This window comes from Heterocephalus glaber, unplaced genomic scaffold (genome assembly GCF_053883595.1).
Source record: "Heterocephalus glaber isolate CG9 unplaced genomic scaffold, H.glaber_assembly_v1.0 deba00000546, whole genome shotgun sequence".
In the NCBI taxonomy this organism is placed as follows: Eukaryota; Metazoa; Chordata; class Mammalia; order Rodentia; family Bathyergidae; genus Heterocephalus; species Heterocephalus glaber.
Window position 1 is genome coordinate 2,337,487 of NW_028258147.1, and position 21,719 is coordinate 2,359,205.

General features: G+C 40.0%; 1 protein-coding gene across 2 annotated transcripts in view; it reads right to left on the bottom strand.

Moving 5' to 3' along the window:
* Lrguk (leucine rich repeats and guanylate kinase domain containing) overlaps positions 1-21,719 on the bottom strand; it is a 137,070-nt gene that overhangs the window by 87,042 nt on the left and 28,309 nt on the right. The window lies entirely within an intron of this gene.

Sequence of the window (21,719 nt, forward strand, 5' to 3'; positions counted from 1 at the left end):
TGGTTTTGCTGCCTGCTGCGCAAGCGCAAGGACCCAAGTTCGATCCCCGGTACCAAAAATAAATAAATAAATAGATAGATTTTTTTTAAAAGAATTAATACAAACTGGGTGTGGTGGCATATGCCTGTAATCCTAGCAGGGTGAAGGCTGAGGCAGGAGGATCTCAAGTTAAAGCCAGCCTGGGCAATTTAGTGACTTAGAGAGATCTTGTCTCAGAATAGAACAAAAAGGGGCTTGTAGCTCACTGTGAATGCCCTGGATTTAACCCCTAGTATCAAAAAAATTACTCAGAGAATTGTTTTCATAAAATATCAAAGCATATTAGAATCCGAAGGAATCCAGAAGTCCACATTAAAACAAACTCTTCCTTTTATAGAACAAATGGGTGACCCTCAGGACCAGTGATTTCCCAGAATTGCCTGACTTGTTAGCAGCAGGGTAGGATTTGAGTCCAAACTTCTTGTTGCTCAGTCTTTGCTCTTCCTAGTTTACCTTAGGCTCTGTAGGTTGGAATTTTACTAATAAAATCCTTACTTTGGGATTCTGAACATCAAAGTAGAAGGCTTTGTCTTTATAAAACAAAGAAAGGTCTAAAGGGGAAGAGAAGTGGGACGGGTAGGGGAAAGGAAAGAAGGGAATGGAATTAATATGAGAAAATGAAACAATGGAAACAAAGTCTTTGTAAATAGGGAGGGATGGAGGGGTTGAAGGGAGGGCAGCGGAAGGGGGAAAAAATAAGAATCAAGAGATATCATGTAAAGATACAAATTCCCAATGATGAATGTCATCATATTGTATACCTAAAATGTACAAATAAACTTAATGAATAAAAAAAATTTTAATTTATTTTCTAGATAGAGAAGAAAAAATTAAAGAGAAAGGAGGTGAGAAAAAGTATTTTGTCTAAACTCTTCCCATCAGTACAAAGCATGAGTAATCGCTTCCATTTATTCATTGCTTACTGTAAACCAGGCCTGTGCTACATAAACTCAGGGCCTTCACAGTGAGCTACCAGCACATTTTTATTTTATTTTAAGACAAGGTCTCTCTAAGTCATTAAATTGCCCTTACTGGCTTCAACTTTCAGTCCTCCTGCCTCAGCCTCTCAGAGTGCTAGGATTATAGGTCTGTGCTACATGGAATATACACATCTCATTTAGTTGTTTGAACTTTTCTCTGAAAAAGTAATTTATATCATCACTTTACAAAGGAGAAGGAAGATCAAAGATGTTAAATAAGTTACCTAGTCATGTACGTGCCTACACCCCCTCCCTTTCCTTTTCTTCCTTTCCTTCCCTTCCCTTCTTTTCTCTTTTTATTTCTTTTTTTTCTTAGCCACATATGTATCCAAACCAAAAAGCCCCTGATCTTAACCATGCATGCTTTACTTTCCCTAAACATGTGAATTTGTTTCTCCAGAATTTCTTGTAGGCACAGAGCCTAGGGAAGTGGAGAGCCAAGGCAGTGAGCTGGGGTCCCCCAGCAGGCAGGATCTTCTGTGATAACCCTGAGTCCTTCTCAGCTTTGTTGGGAGGAAAGTGAAAACAGAGTTGCAGAGAGAGAGAGAGAGAGAGAGAGAGAGAGAGAGAGAGAGAGGCGCCTGAGAGGCACTGCCTTGAGAGGAGATCAAGAACAGGGAGTCGTTAGGGGAGAACTGAGGGAACAAAGAACTTAAATTGGAAAGAAGATACTAAATACCAGGCTGGGAATTTAGCTCAGTGGCACCATGCCTGTCTCGAAAGCACAAGGTCCTGAGTTCAACCCCCAGTACGGAGGGGGGAAAAAAAAGATGCTAAATACCAATTTTAGCTACTCAGTAGCTTTTCCTTGGTGCTATTATCAACTCTTACCTCTAACTTTTCTTTTTGTTTGGTTTTCTTTCTTTCTTCTCCTTCAGTGTGCTCCATACTGCCTCAAGGAGCCACAGAGAACTCACTGAAGCACCATGAAGTATTTCATGTTTTTTAACACACTGATATTTTGGCATGTGTTAGATATAGTACAAGCTTCTAGTTCATAGTTAGCCACAGTTTCAGCATTATATCAGGTTATGTTCCACTTGATAAAGTCACATTTTGTGAAAATACACCAATTGCTGTATTTAAAAAAATCAAGTACTGCAAAGAATAATGTGTAACAGGAAATGAATGAGTGAGGGTGGCAGTGTTGAGTGTGATTACAAGGTCTGTCTTCCTGCTGAAACTTCTGTGCTCAACTGGGGTCTTTCCTCACTGCATTCAGCACTCTGGTATGAATCCTTTCCTACTGAGAATGGAAAGAAAAGGCAAGATGAGCGCCTGTTGCCTAAATTTGTAAAGAGTATCTGCCCAGGATTGTGGTTATGGGGCAAGGGAAAGAATGTACATCTCCTTCCCCTTTTTGTTCCTACACCTTCTCCCCAGCCGTCTGTGAAAAAGAGGAAAAAACAAAACAAAACAGTGCTTCTCAGGCATGTTGAGATGGCAGCATCTTGAGTTCATGGTTTGGTTTTATTTTATAAAACACTACAGTTTTTACAGAAAACCATGAAATGAGAAAGGAAGATAGGCAACAGAAGGTATCACTGATATAACTATAACAACTAAAATACAACCACAGCTAATATTTATGAGTGATTACTATGTTCAGGGAATGTTCTATGTGTTTTATGTATATTAACTCATTTAATCCATACCAGCACATGCAAGGTCAAGATTCATGTTTCCATACTACAGATGAGGAAAAATAAATGTAAAAAGGTCATGTTACCCACTCAACCCACTTTTTCAGACAGTAACAAAGCCAGTACTCAAAAGGAGAGTCTAGTTTCCCAGCCTAAGTCCTTAATCCAAACACTGTACTTCTATCTGCTTTAGTAAAACTTTATGGAGGAGAACCTTAACTTTGAAATGATTTGATGCATTACATTATCTTTTTATGTTTTTTTTATCTCTTTCTATGAAGAAGGAATGATTCTTCATAGGAAAAGAAGCTTATCGCTTAATAAAATCCTAGTAGGTCTATAGACGGTAGGTAAATAATTATATAATCATTTAGTTTCAGTGCCATCAGGGCTAAAAGGGAGCAATAGAGTCTGTGGGACTATCTTCTGGGGTCTTGATCCAAAATAGCAGGGAGGGGCCTTTCAACAAAATGTCACACAAACACGTTGGACCCCATAATGATTATGTAGGAAGCTGGGAAAAGATGGTACAACAAATGAGGAATTTATTATTACCCTGGCAGAAATTAACTGTATTCCCATTATTATTGTCACAATTAGTTGAACTAATGGGATCCAATAAAGTCCAGGAAGGACTTTGAGCCAAGTAATATCTCTTCTAGCAGATATAAAAGGCATTTTGGGGTGAGCCCCGGTAACAGTTAACCTGGATTAGACACTGGTGTTGAGATAAAAGATAAAAATGGCAGTCTGGGCAAACATCACCTTAAAAGCTCAGAGTCTAAGTCAGGAAAGTCAAGCCAATGAAGAGTTCTTACAAAAGAATTTCAAGCATCAACTTGTGAATAAAATCTGAGCAGGGGACTATGTGGGGATTACTGAGAATTTCTAGCTCAGATAACTTTAACCCACAGAAAACTGGTTTTCATCAGGGATGTCACAAAGACTTAAGATCAAAATGATTAAAAATGATGAGCAGAGGGACTCTATAAAATATTTTGGATGACAATATAAGGACTTGAGGATATTATGCCAGGAGGAATTCAGGAAGAAATTATCAGCATGGGTGGCAGGAAGGAAAGAGAGCTTGAGAGATCCCAGGTTTAATAACCAAAGCATCCCAATGGTACTGAATAATAAAAACAAAAGAAAGAGCAAATAGAAGACAAGGGGATGAAATGGCCAAGAAATCCTATCACGGCCAGCCAGTCTGAAAACAGCAACATACTTCAGTTACTAAAGAGCAGGTGTGCAACTGCAGTCCTTTGTGGAAGAGCAAATCACACAAGCTCCAGCATAAACCACAGAGCACAGCCATGTCATCCTTATCACCAATTGCTTACAACCTAGAAGGCCCCACTACCATAAGCAGAAGGGTTTGCTGCTTCAAGCCCTGCAGACACAAAAATAGCTAAGGTCCCCCCTCCCCAAGGATTGAACCCAAGGCTTTCACACTGAGCTACATCCCCAGCCCTTTTATAATTTTTCATTTTGAGAAAGGGTCTTGCAAAATCACCAAGTTACCCAGTCAGGGATCCATCGTGCCATCCTCTTTCATCAGCCTCCCCAATTTGGTCTCTTTTTATAAGGAATTTGTATATGGTTGGTGTTATGACTTGTGTCTAGATGTCCTCCCAAAGCCTCATGAGGTCATAGGTGCAGCTTTTCAGAGGTGGCTGGATGTGATGTATGTGATGCTGGGATTGATTTATGGTGTAATGCTAGGATTAAGTGTCCCCCAACCTGAGCATGAATGATATCCACCTTAAGGGCGGGTAGCCTAGATAAAATATAAGGGTCGGAAAGGGGGCTGCTGTTGTTCCTGACTATTGTGTGCTGCTTTGCTACTCCACTTTTTTGCTGCTTTCTGCCTGCCATGAACTGTTTCTCCTCTGCAATGCCCCTCTGCCATGCCACCCTGCCTTGGAGCCAGCCAACTATGGACTGAACCTCTAAGAACTGTGAGCCAAATGAACCTTTCCTCCTTTAAATTTGGGTGTTGGGTATTTTGTCTCAGCAACAAGAAAAGTAACTCAGACAGTTGGGCAGCAGAATACGGAAAACAATAGATTAAAAGTAATCAAGAGGAGATGAATTCCACTTGATTGCTCTGGCATTATCTTGCAGGCTCTCAGGGAGGCACTGAGGAGGGGACAGCATGCAGGACACCAATCCCATCTACAATGCAGAGAGCTCACTCCTGGACTCAATGCCCCTGACCAGTCCAGGGGAGACCTCGGGGGAGAGAACATTGGTCTGGGGAGAGAAAAGTATAAGATAAGTCAGATGATAGATAGATAGGTAGATAGATAGATGATAGATATGATACACGATAAATATGCAGGTACACAGACAGATGGAGTAAGGAATTAGTTTATGCCATTATGAAGGCTAAGAGGTTTACAATCTTCACTTGGCAAACTAGAGACCCAGCAGAGCAGGCGGCACACTTCTCGTACAAGTCTGAAAGCCTAAGAACCAGACATATGGTAGTATAAGTTCTAGTCCAAGGGCAGGGAAATATCAAAGTCTCAGATCAAGCAGTTAGCAGAATTTCCCACTTACTCAGCCTTTTTGTTTTATTCAGGTCTATTGATTGGCTGAAGCCCCCATATTAAGGAGGGTAATCTACTTTCTTCAGTCTACCTATTCATATGCTAATCTCATCCCATAATACCTTCACAGATACACCCAGAACGTTTGATCAAATATCTGGAGCCTGTTGGCCCAGTCAAGTTGACACACAAACTATCCTAGCAAGTAACACTCATGGGAAGTTTCTAAAGTGAATGACAGAAAGCAGGTCCTTTGGAATCTGTGAAAGAGAAAGAGCCTCACATCCTCACTGTTGCTATAGCAGCCTCCCTGTTCACCAAGTGGGCCTCGTGGATGCTATGGCTGGACATCCTTCTCTGCTTTATGGAGCACGGCCTGGGTAGCACTCCTGCCTTCCTTATGGTCATCAGGATGCAAACCACTAAAAATATTAAAAAGCCTGGGGGCCGGGGATTCAGCTCAGTGGTTTCGCCGCCTGATGCGCAAGAGCGAGGACCCGATTTCGATCCCCGGTACCAAAAAAAAAAAGTCTGGGATGCACATGGAAATAATAATGATTATGATAAGAGCCATACTTGCATGAAAAATTACCAATAGATAAAAAGTGGCTTTGAAATTCTTTTCTTTCCAATCAAACATCAGAAGTTCAAAGTGGAAAGAGGATGCTAAAGAGAGAAATCACACTGCTGCAAGGCCTTTTAGTAAATCATAGGACATTATCTTGGCAACATACATTTCTGGAGAACAAAAATCTATAATCATCAGAAGAATAAGATGGAAGTTTGGCCTTTGCCCTGCACAGCCTTTAGATAGTCAGGTGAGTAAATTCGTGTTCAGATTATTTATCTGATTTATAAAGTCTTGCAGATACAAAAAGTTCTGTATATGCACAATATTTTCATTATTCAATAACCAGAGATTTAGGGCATTTTTCAAGGTTCATTAATTATTGACATCCTCCAAAGCAACTCAGTTTGTTATGTTTTCAGTTTTTGGTTTTAGTTTTGTTTGTTGGTTTGTTTTTTGAGACCGAGTCTCACTATGCAGTTCAGGCTGGCCTTAAACTCACTATGTAGCCCAGCCTGGCCTTGAATGATCCTTGCCTCAGCCTCCTGAGTGCTGGGATCACAGGTGTGCACCACCACACCTAGATTCTTTGCTTTGATTTTTGTTTCTTGACCAAATCAAATTACTCAAGAGTCCACCTTGACTATGAACTTGTTTGGAAAGTGATTTACAGCTTTTACAAATTTTTTGGAAAAAAATCATTTTGGAGAAATTTTCCTTTCACCTCTAAAATACTGAGTTGCTCTTAATGCTATGCTTTCTTAAGAAAATGTGGTGAAATACATATTAATATATAATTTATGAAGTAACCATGCTTAAGAGTGTAAGCCAATGACATTAAGTATATTGATATTGTTTTGCAATCACCACTACCATCCATCTCCTGAACTTTTTCATCTTGCTAAACTGAAACTCTGTGTTCATTAAACACTTCCTATTTCTCTCATCTTCCTTCCTGTCTCTGTGACTTTGACTAGTTTGAGTACCCCATGCAAGTAGAACCACATAGTATTTGCCCTTTTGTGACTGGCTATTTCATTTAGCATAATGTCTTTAAGGCTCCTGTATGTTGCAGCATGTGTCAGAACTGTCTTCCAGGGCCTGGGATGTAGCTCAGTGGCACAGCGCCTGTCTAGAAAGTGAGAGGCCCTGAGTTTGATTCCTGGTATCAAAAAAAAAAATCGTCTTCTTTTTTAAGGCTGAATAATATTCCACTGCATGTGTTTCACATCTCACTTGTCCATTAACTATCAATAAACACTTGAAATGCTTCTACTTTTTGGTGATTGTAAATAATACTGCTACAAACATGGGTGTGAGGGCCAGGGATATAGCTCAGCAACACAGCACCTGCCTGGCAAGCACAAGGTACTGAGTTCGATCCCCAGTACCAAAAAAAAAAAGAGAGTGTGAAAACACCTCTGTGAGATTCCCCTTTTACTTTTTTGAGGGTACATATACAAACATGGAATTGCTAGGTTATGTAGTAACTCTATATTTAATTTCTTTTGAAGAACCATCATATAAATTTTCTGCAATGTCTGCAACTTTTTACATTCCCAACAACAGTGCACAAGGTTTCCAGTTTCTCCACTTCCTCACCAACACTTGTTACTTTCTGTTTTGTGAGAGGAGCCAGCCTGATGGGTATGAACCTCATACAGTACATTCTCCTAATGATTATGATGCTTATTGCTCATCTTTACATCTTCTTTGGAAAAATCTCCAAAGTCCTTCAAGTCTTTCCCCACTTTAAATTGGTTTTTGTTCTTTAAGTTATGAGTTCTTTATATATTTTTTAAACTAGCCCTCTAGCAAAGGTTTGGTTATAAGTAGTTTATTCTAAACCATAGGTTGTGTTTTCCCTCTGTCGATTGTAATCTTTGAGGCATAGCATATTTTAGCTTTGATGTAGTCCAATTTACCTATTTGTATGTTTATTGCCTGTGATTTTAGTGTCATATCCCAAAAAATCATTGCCAAAACCAATGTCATGAAGCTTTTCTTAGTTGTTTGTTTGTTTGTTTTTCAGCTTTACTTTGGTATAACTGCTGAAAATTATATACAGTTCAGGTATACAGTTTGATGTTTTGACATAAATATACATTGTGAAATGATCATTGTAATAAAGCTTATTAATATATTATTCACCTCAAATAATTACTTTTCCTGTATCTTTCTTTCTTCCTTTCTTCCTTCTTTTTATGTGTGTTTTTGTGTGTGTACTTAAAATCTATAGTCTTAGGGGTCCGGGGATGTAGCTCAGTGGTGCCTCACCTGCCTGGCAAGTGCAAAAAATCTACACTCTTAGTAAATATAAATATACAATACAGTATTATTAACTATGGTCATCATACTATATATTAGATCTTCAGAACTTATTTATTTTTCTTGAAACTTTGTACACTTTGATCAATGTCTCTCCATTTCACCCTCCCCAAAGTCCCTGGAAATTATCATTCTATTCTCTGTTATTGTCAGTTTTACTTTTCTTTAAAAAATTCAACATATGAGATCATATTCTGTCTTTCAGAATCTGATTTATTTATTTTACTTAGTATAATGTCCTCCAGATTCATTCATGATATTACAAATGGCAGAATTCTCCTTCTTTTAAAAACTGAATAATATTTATATATGCTACATTTTTTTCTTTATCCATTCAACTGTTGATGTACTAGGTTATTTCCATATCTTGGTCATCATGAATACTGCTGCAATCGACATGAGAGCACAAATTCCTCTTAAAGATCCTGATTTAATTTCTTTTGGATATGTACCCAGGAATAGGATTGCTTGGTCATATACTAGTTTTATTTTTAGTATTTTTTTATTTTGTTTAATTTTTAATATTTTAAAAGGAAACTCATACTGTTTTCCATAATGGCTGTACTAATTTATATTCAAGAGAGTTCAAAAGTTCCCTTTTCTCCATATCCTTGCCAACATTCGTTTTCCTGATAACTGGTGATGTTGAGCACCTTTCCATATTTCTGTTAGCCATCTGTACGTCTTCTTTAGAAAAATATCTATTCAGATTCTTTGTTTCATTTGTAATTGGGTTGATTTTTTGTTGCATTTTGTTTCTGCTAATGATTTGGATTTATTCCTTATATATTTTTGATATTAGCCCCTTATCAGGTAAATAATTTGCAAATAATTTTCCCATTCACTCCTTTTGAGTTTTTCCTTGATACGCAGAAACATTTTAGTTTGATGCAATGGCACTTATCTGACTTTGCTCTTAATTGCCTGGACTTCTGTGTCAACCTGAAAAAATCTTAACCAAGAAAAATGTCAAGAATATTTTCTCCTATTTTTCCTTCTAGTAGTTTTACAGTTTTAGGTCTTTGTTTTGAGTTGATTTTCATGTATGGTGTGAGATGGGGGTCCAATTTCATTCTTCTGCATGTAGACACCCAACATCACTTGTTGAAAAGACACTTCTGCTTTTTTGTTTTTGGGGGGTTTCTTTTGGTACCAGGGATTGAACACAGGACCTTGTACTTGTGGGGTAGGCATAGGAACCACTGAGCTAAAACCCCGGTCCCTAGACACTTCTGCTTTTTAAAAAAATATTATTTGCTTTCTTTGATTCTTCAGCTTCCTGCTGTAGTTAGACCTTGGATACCTCAACATCCTTTGTTAGTTACTGAGTCCCTTTGTTAAATTCTCTACAGATTTCTGCCTGGGCCTTATGTTTCCTGCTGGGCCCACGACTGATAGGAATGGTAAGTGAATCTAAACACAATCATTTGAAAGTAGCCAAGAAACTGCCCAATTAGTCCAGAGAGATATTCACCTTGACTTTTAACATCCTGTTTGGAGGGGTTTTTTTTCTTTTTCTTTTTCTTTCCCCATCGGGAGGGAGAAGCTGAGGAAAGAGAAGAGAAGGAAAATTCTGATTTTTTTCTTTTTAAAAGCTAAAATTTCAAAGGGAAAACTTGATGTAAAAGACCAACATACCCTCCTGAACACTGATAAAGATAGTTATTATAAACAGACCAGTAATAGGATTTTATACTACCAGAACCTTAAAGTAACCAAAAGTGATTCTATGATGTCCTCAAATCCGGTCAAGAAGTCAAGCATTGGGCTGAGTAAGGGTGCATCTCGGTGGCAGAGTGCTTACCTAGCATCAACCATGTTCTGGGTTTGATTGCAACACTGAACAACCAGAAAAAAAACTGGAGATTTAGCTCAGTGGTTCTGCTGCCTGCCTCGCAAACACAGGGACCCGAGTTCGATCCCCAGTACCAAAAAAAAAAAAAAGGTTAGGCACTGCTTATATATTACTCAGCCATGGAAATTTGTTTGCAATTTGGGTATAAGAGTCAAACTCATGGCTGGATTACATTAAGCAATAATTTATGAGAAGTTAGTGAGAAAGATGACATCAATCTAGGACTGTCAAAGTGTTCTTTTAATCTTGTTCTTTTAGTCCTGTCTGAAAGTGATTACATCTTCTGGCTCCTTTTTCTTTTATGCATTTGAACTTTCTAATTGGGCAAAGCCTTCCTCACCCTGAACTATATCAATTATTGACTAATCTGATGGAGTCCAGAAGAGCCTTCTGCCATCTAACTGTACTTGAATTAAATTATTCTGTGAACTACACCCAGGATCTTATAAACATAGGGATGAACTACACAGGTAGTCAGAACTATAGCACTTCCTACACCTGGAAGGTATCTCTATTGCTGATTCAACAATTATGAAGTGCTACTGCTATTCTTATAAATATTCCCACTTTTCAACAACATCTATCAGAATTGCAGGGTTAGGCTCAGGCCTCAGATGAAAATCCACTATGTGTAGGAAATTTTGCAAACCCAACCCACTGCAAGGACAACTACCATCACAGTTTATCTGGTTACACAGTGAATTTCTAATCCGTTGACTTATCAAAAATTATTCATATCAATCTCTAATAAAATGGATTGGGTTATAGTTTAAAATATAGATAGAATGATATTCTCCTGACTAATCAGCCTACACTTATTCAAATAATGGCTTAAATTAGGAGAGAAGACTTCCAAATTTGATTCATATCTCCTCACGCAACCATTTCTCAGAGAAGCTGCCACATCTTCTTAGATAAATCCTAAACAATATTTTATATTTTCATTAAGCTTGTTTTTAAAAATGAAAGTAAAAAGACAAGGTATTTTTCACTCTGGCAATAAACCTGCACAGGCAGAGAATTAGGTGTCAGAATCTTTAGTAGCAGCCACATTATTTAGCTGATGAATTAACAGGAATTTGTGGAAGAGGAGGTAGGATTTAAAGTTAAAGCTGAATAACAATTAGGTTTTAGTGTCATTAAAATTCTACTTTCAGCTGCTACTAATTTTCTTTTGACCACAAAAGACATTAGTTTTTCTGTGTAAAGAGGAAGGAGATCTACACTGTTTTACAACAGTACCTTCCAAAAAGACTGCCACTGTAGTACGAGGTTGTCATTTGAATTGTGAAGACAGGAATAGATGAACAGAGAGGGCAAAATAGGGAAAGACAAGAATGTACATACTGTGGTGCAGGCTAGAATCTGGAAAGCATGAACAAACTCAGCAATACTGTTTCTCTAGGTAAGAAAACAGGTGTGAGACAGTAACCAGCAAGAGCAGAGGCAGCCCCTGGGCCTCTCAGTAAACCTGGGAGCAGAGCACTGACTCATGTGGATATGGGCCAGATATTAACAAGAAAAGAATCAGATGCTTCAAAAGGAAGGATTGAGATGTCATGTAAGGCAAAAAACAAACAAACAAACAAAACAAGTCCTTTTAACTCCAAGCAACATTGTGGCTATTGGGATTAAGCTGTCATTGAGATATTGATTTATATTTGGAACTTACATGGAGATGACAGTTTTAGAAACTAGTGCCCAAAAATGGAGCACCTTGCTGTACTGAATATTTTAAACTGAAGAGATTTGAGAAAACCATAGAACCAGGAGGGTCAATGACCACCCCTCCCTTCTTCCCTGAAACAGGTCACAAAACCTAGGAAGGATTTTTCTGGCCTTCCCTGAAGCAGATCATAAGGCCCTCATTGGAGAGATGCCCCCACCGGATGTTTGGAGGAAAGGAACATCAAAGAAGATGCTAAGAAGAATCTGAACAGGACTTGCTAACTTTCCCCCAAGTTGTTAGCATTACATCATACCCTTTCGCCTTGTCACATTTTTCTATGCCTTTCCACTCTTGATCAAAACCACTTCAGATAATACTTGGGTTGAACTGATATAAGGAAAACATAACTCCCAACCTGCTAGATGTCAAATGAGCTCAGTTTGTGGTCTTACAACATTGAAGAATGAAGTCGTGAACCAAAGAAGGAAGTTAGAAGAGTTCATTGGAAGTAAGAATAAGAATAGCTCCTAGATTTCCAGGAGGGGTCCTGGGTGGGTGGCCACTAAGGCCCTTTGTCAGGGGTAAGTTATACAGCAAAATCACAATGTCGGTCCAATGTGACTCAAACTACAATCAACCTATAGGATTACAAGTATAGCTATTATAGGCAGCTAAGTTAGGTAGAAATAAATATATAGTCAAGGAGGGCCTAGGTGTTCAAGGAAGTCAGCAGAAAAAAATAAAGACAGCTAGGCATGGTGGCTCATACCTGTAATCCCAGTATTTAGGAGGCTGAGGCAGGAAGATGGGCCTGTGAGTTCAAGGCCATCCTGAAGAAGGCCAGGCCCAAGATAAAAACACAGTGGCCAGACCTACATGCCTCCTAAGGGATAAACAATGAATTGAGATTATATTGTAATTAGTACCACCTAGACCATTAAGTGCAGATAGGCATCAGATCCCCAAGTGAGTGAGCAGAATATCTGGACCTACCCCTTCCCAAAAATGTCTCTGTTTCAGAAGTCATAGATAAGCCATGGTTAATGAAGCCAGACATATACCCTAGCTAGGTGCCTCACTTCCCTACTGGATCAATATTAGCTAAGCGGGTATACTTGTAATCCCATAGGTTGATTGTAGTTTGACCCACATTGTATCCACATTGTGACTTTTCTGTATAAACTACCCCTGACCAAAGGCCTAGGGTCCAACCCACTTTCAGGACCTCTCCTGTCTCTCAAGAGCTATCTCTCAATAAACCTTTCCTAGTCTTCACCTCCTTTGTCCCTTGGAATTCATTCTTCAATTTCAGAGGCCATGAATTTGGCACATCTGACATTTAATAGATTGGGAGTTATAGCTCTCCTATATCATAGCCACTTAGCTAATATTGATCCAATAAGGGAAATGAGTCATGTAGCCAGAGTACATGGAAAGAACAAAGGCATTTTTAAGAAGGGAAGAGAGTACGGGTCCGAACGTTCTGGGCATCTGCTTATGTGTCTGATGCCTGGCTGAGCCCACTGGACTAGGTGATGCTAATTACAGTACAATCTCGAGCTGCTGTTTATCTCTAAGGAGGGGAGGCTTCGGGTCTGGCTATTGGATGTCCATCCTGAGGCCTGCCTCTCTTCAGATTTGCCTCCAGCCACGATTCTGATGTCTTTATTTTTCTGTGCTGACTTTCTCAAGGGCCCAATCCCTCTCTGACTACATATTAATTTCTATCTCACTTAGCTGTCTTTAATATTACTACCTCTTCAGGTCTTTATTTCTTTATGAAGATGCCTGTGTCACATGAAAATTTATGTTAAATAAATTTTCTCTTACTAATCTGAATTTTGAGAGCCCTACACAATATACTTAGGGTTGGTAGAAGGAAAAAGATATTTTTCCTCTCTTTCAGGACAGGACTTGAGTTATAGCACAATTATTCCTTTTCTCCCCTCTCCCAAACAAATGCCCGGTGCTCTTTTAATGTCACCAGGACAATCCGCCTACCTAATTCCTGATTAAAGATAATAAATATAGCAACTGAATATATTTCACTGTTGAGCAGGCCCATTGAAGTATTAATTGAGAGCAAAAGATCATAAGCCTTTTAATTAAGTGACAAACTAGAATCTGAGCTGTGGACTGTCAGATACAATTCTGAGTTCAACCATTCAAAAACTGAAGCACTGATGGAGAGGAAATATTACAGCTTAAGGAAGGTATGGAAATCCAAAATAAGGATAGGGCCACCACAGCTAAAACTCAAGATCATTACAGTATTAGGAAAAACTAGACATTCTTCTTAAAGCAAGTCTGGTAAACACACAGCTCCCGGAGAAAAGCAGCAAATCAAAGAAAGCTGAGTCTGTAAATTTTGAGCCACTCAACTAAAATAGAGGAACAAGAATTTGCTCTCAAAGAACAAGAGTTAAAAAGAGAGCTGCCAAGAGAGGCTGAGATAAGAAAGGAATGACTCAGCAGGAAGATGGTAGGCCTCTTAAAAATGAAATGTGGGTCAGAGCTTCAGCTCTCTCCAGCCTTCCTAATAGCTCTTCAGAGGGTGGCTCTGTTCACTTTGTAGCCATCCCTTAAAGACACAAGGACACGCATCCCATTGACCTCATCGCAGCACTAAAAGGGTTCACATTCAGTTGGAAGATGCCAGTCCTTCTTTGTAATTTACATACTAAACAGAAGCTTCTAGATTCCTGGAATTTCCCTTAGGAAGACAAAATAAATGAGAAGAGGTCCTTAGGCTAACTCATGATCTAGTAGGAGATACTGAACCAAATCCAGATCATTCTTTATGGGTGAGCACCGTAATACAGTGTGATGGACGCTAAAATAGGAAGCTATGGCCTGAGCACTGAGGAAAAGCAGAGGAGGTGGTACTTGCCGGCTGACCCTTTCTGAACCTAACACTTCTCAGGGTCATAGCCTAGTGAACAGTGGAGCAACAAGTCCTTGCAGAAGAGAGAAACAGCATGCCAGTTTTTCCTTTTTTGAGTCCCCTAACTTACTAGACTGGCTCAACATGTTTTCTTTCCTGAGTATTTATGAAAAATACTTTATCTTACCAGTTTTCCCCAGAGACTGTATGGAACTGTAAATTATTTAATGTGTTTTCTCTGAAAATGTATCTGTCGGTTATCGGGTAGCTTCATCTAAAAATGGCTCACAATTAAACATTACCAGGTTTGGGGCTGCTCGTCTCTCCTTCTGGGGTTGGATTCCAGGTTCTTCTTGTATCAAAGAATTGAATGAAATGAGCCAAAAGCAGTGATAAAGTTTATTTGAAAAAGTAAAAATGAAGTGTTATGGTTTGGGTCTGAATGTCCCCCCAAAGCCTCATGTGGTCATAGGCTTGATCTAGAGTGTGTGAAGCTGGAATTGATTCATGATGCAATGCTGGGCTCAAGGGCACTAGGATTAAGGGAGTGAGTGCTACCTGCCCTAAGTAGTCTGAATAAAATAAAAGGGGCAGGGAGCCATTCTTAAGGTTCCCTTGTTGCCTTTGTGACCTTGTCTGAACCATGTTGTTTCTCCTCTGCAGTGGCTGTTTGCCATCCCTGCCTTGGAGCCAGCCAATTATGGACTGAAACCTCTATGAACTGTAAGAACTCTAAGCCAAATAAACCCTTTCCCTTTTACCTTTGGATGTGAGGTATTTTGTCTGAGCAGCAAGAGAAAAGTAAGTAGCACAAAGAGTGAGGGAAAAACTGGCTCTGCAGTGCAAGGCTGGGCTGGGTAAAAGAGGAAAAAGTAAGATAAAAGCAGACCCTAGAGGAAGCAGGGCAGGATATTGTAAGGAAAGCCACAATAGCAAGCTCTTCTTGGTGTCTGTGTCCTTTTATGCTGACTAAATCTCAAGGAAACCCATGAGAACTTCCACATGTGGGTCCTGAGAGGCGGTGCTGGGATCCCATGCCTCAGGCTGATATCAGATCTAGGCCATCCTGTTGAAAATCTGCGAGTTCTGGCAAGAAGTCCCTGTGTAGGGCTTTGGGATCTGTTCTGTGCATGTGTTTTGGGATCTTGTGATTAACAGGTCACACCTACTTCCCCAGCCAGTTTTGCCATGCCCTAATCGCCTATGTCAAACCCACTAGCAAATTAATAAGCACCTTGTCCACAGGGTACTGCCACCATTTCAAAGATACATGAACTTTACAGGAAGGGTATCTATTCTATTCCAGGCACCATAGTGCATTCTTTACATACTTTGTGTACTTCATGTTTCTTAATATTCACATGGGGATTTGCTATCCCTATGTTGCCGATGAAGAAACAGAGTTTAGGGTGATCGGGAGACTTTCCTACCAGTACATGCACTGCTTTGTACAGCACCAAAATATATGAACCCAATTCTTCTGATCCCAAAGCCTGTGTTCTTTCTACCATAATAAAACCATCCCACAAAATACTGAAATACAATGAAGAACACCTGAAATTTCTTAGAGGGGAAAAGCTATTATTGATTAATAAATAGATTAAAATATTGAGTCATGAGAAAGCAAAGCCAGAGCATAGCCCAAAAATCAACTGCTTAAAGATGAGAGATTCCCCACCTCCACTCTACCCTTTCTTCCTAAAAGAAACTCTGCTCTTTCAGGAACCCTGACTTCCAGTGGCCCTGAGGTAGGACAGAAGAAATAAAGATAGGTAGAAGGGAGACAAGAAAATTTTTATTTTATTTTATTATTTATTTATTTATTATGGTGGAGGGCGTGAGACAAGGTCTCATTATGTGATGCAGGCTGGCCGCAAACTCACTATTAGCACAGGCTGGCCTCGAACTCATGCCAATCCTGCCTCAGGCTCAGTGCACCAGCAAGCCCAGCAAGGATAATTTTAATTTTAAAATTCTACGTTAAGGAAAATATAGCTTCAGGACACAAAGTTACCCAAGGGTACAGTGCCTTTTTTCCCTTCCAGGAAAATTTTTCCAAAAAATTCCCAGGAGTCTGAAAATTACAATAAGCCTATAAATTGGGCCTGTGCTTTTTACCTACAAACTGAGCCTGCATTTTTTTTTCCCTCTGATGCTATAGATTCACAAATTCTACAGACTTCCACCCTCAAGAAAACAAAATTATTAATTAGTTACCATAGTTTTAAACTTCAAGTACATCCAAATGGTTTGTATTTTAGTGTCAAAAATAGTTTATTTAATTAGCTTATGAATGAGATAGGTAGCTAGGGAAGAGCCTGAGATAGAGTTGGGTGATCAGTCATACTGATGGGAATTCAAACAAGAATAAACAATGAACTAGGACTCTGGATCAAGAATAAACTTCTTCAGGCAACATGGAATGCAGCCCCTTCCGAAGTGCAGCCATTCCCTACTAAATTCCTAAGTTTTGAAGAAGTTAAAATGCAAAAGAAACAGGTTTCTTTAATCCTTTAAAAATCCAAATTTCCTTTAAAACCTACATGTTGAATAACTGGGTTGAAGTCTGAATTCCAATTGGTCACTTTTTATCCAGAGAGCCACCGGTGATAGATGGCCACTAAACAATTGAGCAATCCTTCAGCTCTAGATTGAGAGGTCATATGGCCAACCTCTCTGGACCCCTCTTGTAAATCCACCAGCTACTTTTCTTATTATTATTTCCAGTAAAATTCCCCTAACCTCCTTTTTTTGGCTCGTGACTTCATTCTTTGATGTTTGCAGAACCGCAAGCTCAGTACATTTGGTTCCACTAATCTAGCCCACCAACGATAACCTGACAGACACTAGGAATACATGTCCTAGGTCTCCTAGACTATCCATCTTGAGGACACCTCCACCCAGGAGCACATAAATACTGCCAGCCTCAGGCCACAGTGCACCTCTCTCTTGAGCATCTGTAGTCTTATTTTCTCTGAATACTTCCTTAACTCTGTCTAAGAAACTATGCCTCTCACTGACCTGTCTCAAAATGCTTTTCTGTGATATGAGACTTTGAACCTACTACCTACTCTGTGGATGGATGGGTGGATGGGTCTCCATCTTCACTTTGTGGGGACCACCTTGGATCCCAGCAGGTGACAGCCCTACTCAGTGACAGCCCCTTGATTGATGTCAGCCAGTCAAGCCAGTTTTTTATTTAGGATGGATACATGGAACTTGTCTGATCACTGATAAGTCTATGATTGTAGGGCCTCTGGGAACAATTTTCCTGCCTCCCCCCAGGGGACTGAACGTAGGGCTTTGCATATACTAGGAAAGTGCTCTACCACTGAACTATATCCCCAGTCACCCTCTTTTTTATTTTGAGACAGCATCTCACTAGGTTGCCCAGGCTGACCTTGAACTCATGATTCCACTGCCTCAGCCTCCTTGGGATTGCAGGTGTGCCCCACCAACCTGGTGGGAAATTTCATTTATTTATTTATTTTTGGTACTGGGGATCAAACTCAGGACCTCGCACTTGCCAGGCAGGCACTGTGCTGCTGAGCTACACCCCCAGCCCAGAATCTTTTTTAAAAAGTTTCCAGGAAAAGACAGATGATCTCTTTTTGCATGGATTTGTGACTGTTCCACATAGGGCTCATAGGGATCTTTGAGATTCCAAGGCTGGCTTTTGATGACACGGTGGACAGGTGCAACATATCCAAACCTGTGTCTTTGGGTATGTCAGTGAGCTTCCCCATTCACAACGTTTGTTATACACATGAATCATCCCCTCGGCTGTTAAAGCCACTGGTCGATAAAGTCTTAACCATCCATTTTCTATAGCCCTGCTCTTCGTTTTCTTTTCTCTAAAACAGGGAGTTGATAGAAGCTTTCCAATCATCTATGCTTTATGGCTTAAAGAAAAGGAATCTTAGGAGAAATTACTGTACAACTTCCGGGTTCCAAAGCTCCTCTTTTGTAAAGGTTTTAAAATTAATTTTATTGGTACAGTTTAGGTATACAGTATAATGACATTCATCATTGGAAATTTGCACCTTTACATACTCTCTTGGTTCTTATTTTTTCCCCATTCCCCTGCCCTCCCTTCAACCCCTCCATCCCTCCCTATTTACAAAGACTTTGTTTCCATTTTTCCATTTTCTCATATTAATTCCATTCCCTTCTTTCCTTTCCCCTACCCCTCCCACTTCCCCTTCCCCTTTGCCCCCTTTCCTCCTATTACACATCTATTATACCTTTTAGTCCTTATTTACACTTTCAGTTTCTCACACTAGAGAAACTATTCAGTATTTTGTATAAAGTTTTTTTTAAAGCAGATTAGAGTAGAAGAATTCCCTTCCTCTCTCTGGTTCAGGCATGTGAATTTTAAACTCCTGAAAATGACCCACCTTCTTGGTCAGCAGGATGAATTTGGGGTCTGTGGAGGGAGCCTGGGGTCCCTTGGCTCTTTTATCATTTGCCTTTATGGTGGCTGTCTCCGATGGTTAAATGGTTACTCAAGCTATTTTGCCTCTTTTTTTTTTTTATAGAATCTAGGGCAGTTAATCATTTCACATTCATTTCTCATTTGTAATTTAGAGAGCTTTCTCTGTGAAATGCAAAGCAATTTCACAGGAAGCCACAGGAAACTTCTCTCCCCACATTCCTTCATAAGATCAAACAAGTATCTGTCAACAAAGGGCAGTCATCCTGGACTCAAGCCCTTTAATATGATAATGAGATAATGCCAGGTCTGGATTTCTCCTGGGATTTTCAAGGGTGTTCAGACTACATCCTGCCAACACTTCTTCTCCCAATTCTACCCCTCACAGCATCCTTGACAACCCCTCTCTCTCTCAAACTCCAATTCATCTCTCAATAGTCTCTGTGTTCTCTGCACTCTTGACCCCTTTACTTTACAGCCTCAAACTCATAAGACATCCAAATTTTTGTCATTCAAATCACCAAATGCCGTGGAATTCCTACTATGTGCAAGGCACTGTGATAAGCACAGTGCAAGATGGAAACCACAAAACAGTCATATGTCAGCCCTTAATCCATATTCAAGTAAGGGAATCAAATAGGAGTAAATAAGATGAGCAGAAAGTCCAAATGAGGGTTCCAGTTTTGACCAAATGAGGCGGAAAGGACAGGTGCGACAGAGGGAGGTGTACTAGTCAGTTTTCCCATCGCTGGACATGATACCCAACACTCACAACTTAAAGGAGGAGAAATTTAATTTTCCCATTTTAAAAGGATTTAGCCTATGGGCAGCTGGCTCCAAGGCAGAAATATCATGATAGAAGGACATGGTGGAGGAAAGCTGCTTAATTCATGGAGACTGGGAAGCAGAGCAGGGGAACAGTGTTAGAGAAGAAGAGCCAAGGGACTGGATATTGACCCTCAGGACCATTTATCCCACCCAGGCACGCCCAGAAGTGTGTTCTACAAATCCTCTGGGTGGTTTCCAAAGCCAATCAAATTGTCACTACACCCTAACCACCACATCTCACCTCTTTTCAGCTTTATATTCAAACACATTTTCTTAAGCCACACTTAATCTCCAAATAGACAATAGCAAGTTCACATTTCCGCCTAACATATTACAACTATCATGCATTACACTAGAAATGCAACAATACCTTCTCCAAAGTTGTAACTGTTCCAACATTTTTCAAAAGTCTAAGTCTACATCTTTTCTGGGACTCAAGGCAAACTCTTGGCTGTGAACCCTGTACAAATAAAAACAGGTTACGTAATGCCAAGGTACAGTGGCACAGGGTAAATATCCCTATTCCAAAAGAGAGGAATAGAAGGATAGAAAACAATCAAACCAAAGCAAGACCAAAACCCAACAGGGCAAATATTAAGTACTTTAGCTCCATACCCAGCATCCAGAGCACACAGTGGCAAAATGTGAGTTCCAAAGGACTTGAGCAGCCTCATTCCTATAGCTTTCCCAGTTGCAGCCCACATGGTTTCTCTCTTGGGTTGATTCCACTCATACCTTGCAGATTTCCTTGGGAGACATTTCATGCACTGGCATCATCAATTTCCTGGGGTCTCCACTCTACCTTTGGCTTTATTTCCACAGCTTCATGAACTGCCCTTTCAGGAACTCCTTGCCTGGCCTCCTAGGCCTCCCTCTGAAATCTGGATGGAAGCCTCCCTGAACCTACAATGCTTGTATTCTCATGCTGGTAAAACCACCATCACCTGAATGCTGTCAAAGTCTGCTATCAGTGGGAGAAGTAGTTGGGTCCCCTTGGACCATGGCTTCAGCCACCTCTGAGTGCCTAGATGCCTGAGCATGGTGAAATGAGTACTGGAATACCAATCTCTAGGAGGCCATTCTCAAGCAGGTGTCCCAAGGAGTCTCTTCTCAAATGAAATGTTAATGTTCTTACATCCTTGAAACTTTGATGGATGGAGTCTTGCTGATTTCTTACATGCTCTCAAGACATCTTTCTCCTTCTTGTGCAAAGTAGTTGGTTTCTTTTTAATGGTACCAATCTCTTCAGCCACCACACCGTCTTTATCTCAACTTCACATATGGTTCCTTCTGGGTCTAAAATTAAGTTTTTCAAAATTGTCTGCCCTGCTTTTTGTCCCCAATTCTCACTGTAAATCTGGATAAAAGTGGCCAGCAGTACCCATGCCACAGCCTGTTGAGCTGCTTTGAAATTTCCTCTACCAGTTCAATTAGCCCACCACCCTTAATCTGTTGCATAGTATTGGGATATGGGCAAGATATAAACATATTTTCTGCTAAAGTGTAACACACATAGTCTCTAGTACAATTTCCAATGGAGGGCCAGGGATTTAGCTCAGTGGTTCCGCTGCCTGCCTGCAAATGCAAGAACCCGAGTTCGATGCCCCATACCAAAACAAAAACAAAAACAATTTCCAAGGGAGTCCTTGTTCCCAACTGAAGCTCCTAGCCTGGTTTTTACTGTAAGCATTTTTATCAGCTTTCTGGTCTTCCAAGCTCCAACCAGAAACCACCCATCGTGTTCTTCTCACAGCATTCTAAGGCTTCTTTAGCCTACATCTCAAACCTTTCCAAATTCCTTTCACAAACCAGTTGCAAAGGCTTCTAAATTATATGGTCAGATACAACTTCACTTCTAACACAAATTTTCTGTATTAGTTAGCTTTTCCATTGCTGGACAACCACAATTTAAAGGGGGAGAAATTAATTTTGGCTCAC